Source organism: Cyprinodon variegatus, unplaced genomic scaffold (assembly GCF_000732505.1).
Source record: "Cyprinodon variegatus isolate N-32 unplaced genomic scaffold, C_variegatus-1.0 Scaffold1208, whole genome shotgun sequence".
In the NCBI taxonomy this organism is placed as follows: domain Eukaryota; kingdom Metazoa; phylum Chordata; class Actinopteri; order Cyprinodontiformes; family Cyprinodontidae; genus Cyprinodon; species Cyprinodon variegatus.
Window position 1 is genome coordinate 45,904 of NW_015151661.1, and position 1,568 is coordinate 47,471.

Genomic DNA, 1,568 nt, shown 5'->3' on the forward strand with positions numbered 1-1,568 from the left:
TTTATTATAATTATGCACACAGCTCTCGTGAGATCCCAGCTGCTCATCCCCTCACACTCCCCTCCCCGCAGGTGAAGTGTCTTGCCCAAAGCCAGAGCTTTCAGTCTGAAATTAATTTTCAATTCAATTCTATTCTATTCTATTATTAGATATATTTAATATCTGAAGTAAAGGCCCAATACACAGGATTGGGAAACATGATACAATTTGTACTAGTAAGAATTATATATTTTTTTTTATTTAAGATGGAAGAATGTTATTTTAATTGTCTGAAATGTTTATTTTGACTAGTAAGAAATGCATTTGACATCTGAAATATACATTCATTCAAGTTAATAAATGTCAAAACTGACACAATTGTTTAAAGATTTCTAGGTATCTGAAAGTTTATTCAAACAGTTATATTTTCTGCATCTTGCAATGTATTTTTTTGCTGGCAGAAATGTAATCCATGACATCCATTTTCACAGTTCTGACAAGTAGGAATGTATTCTTGACCAGGAAGGATCTTATTTTAGAGATTTTTAAAAAAGCTTTCAATAAATGTCCAAACGGCCTGCCATACCTCTCTGTGTCTAACGTTTACCACCGGAAGGTGACGTCAGACTTGCTGTGTGTGTCTGTGCTCCTGTCTTGGCCTCAGAGTGAGGACCACTTTCCTGGTCCGGTTCGGTTCTGGGCCAAGCTGTGAATCAGGTTTGGTTTATTGGGAGTTCTGCGGTGGTTCCGGGTTGGTTCCGGTGATTCTCGGGGTTCGATGACAGAGAAACGGGAGTTGTTGGTGACTGAGGATGATTCAGCAGCTCTCTCTCCGAGCGGCTCCACCTCTTCTCTCCACCGCAGCAGCAGCGGCAGCAACGGCTCTCTTCAGTCCAACCTCTGTTCTCACCTGGGCGCGTGAGCAGCAGAACTGAACCCTGCAGGTGAAGAAAGACCACAGGAAACCAGGCCGAGGGCGCGCGCTGCTACGACATTGGTCGCTTTTCGGTGTCAGACTGTTTCTTGTTGGATCGAACAGAACCGGCGGACTGATTCTAAATAACCAGAAGCGTCATTTCCGGGATTGTGTCGTGGATCTGATGCTCGGCGTGTCTGCAGGTAAGTGATCTGCAGTGAAGGTGGCTTTAGTCTGAGCATTGGACCGCAGTGTTCCTGCACAAGTCCTGGACTGAAGGGCAGCAGCCCTGGATCAGGATAAACCATCAATTATCAAAGTTATTTAAACATTTACAGTCTTTCTAAATCGTTCATGGAAACATTAAACTATTGTTGGTCAGATTTGCTTTCATGTGTTTGATAACAGCTTAATTCTTTGTTTTTACTGAGAGACATGAGCGGTTCTGTTTTCCTGGGATGGAGATCCTGCAGTTTTCTGAACAGTCACATTCTTTCCAGAAAAAAGTCAGGTTTAGATCTTCTGCAGTGGAACCCCATGGTTCTGTCAGGTTTAGATCTTCTGCAGTAGAACCCCATGGTTCTGTCAGGTTTAGATCTTCTGCAGTAGAACCTAATGGTTCTGTCAGGTTTAGATCTTCTGCAGTAGAACCCCATGGTTCTGTCAGGTTTAG

The 1,568-nt window shown here is 43.0% G+C and overlaps 1 protein-coding gene across 1 annotated transcript in view; it reads left to right on the plus strand.

Annotated features, from left to right (window-relative positions):
* Positions 1-567: 567 nt before the first annotated feature.
* The window catches only part of LOC107102127 (serine-rich coiled-coil domain-containing protein 2-like), a 42,832-nt gene continuing 41,831 nt past the window's right edge, over positions 568-1,568 (plus strand). Inside the window, exon 1 of the mRNA XM_015401308.1 lies at positions 568-1,098. The gene's annotated coding sequence lies outside the window, so the exon portion shown is untranslated. The remainder of the gene's footprint in view (positions 1,099-1,568) is intronic.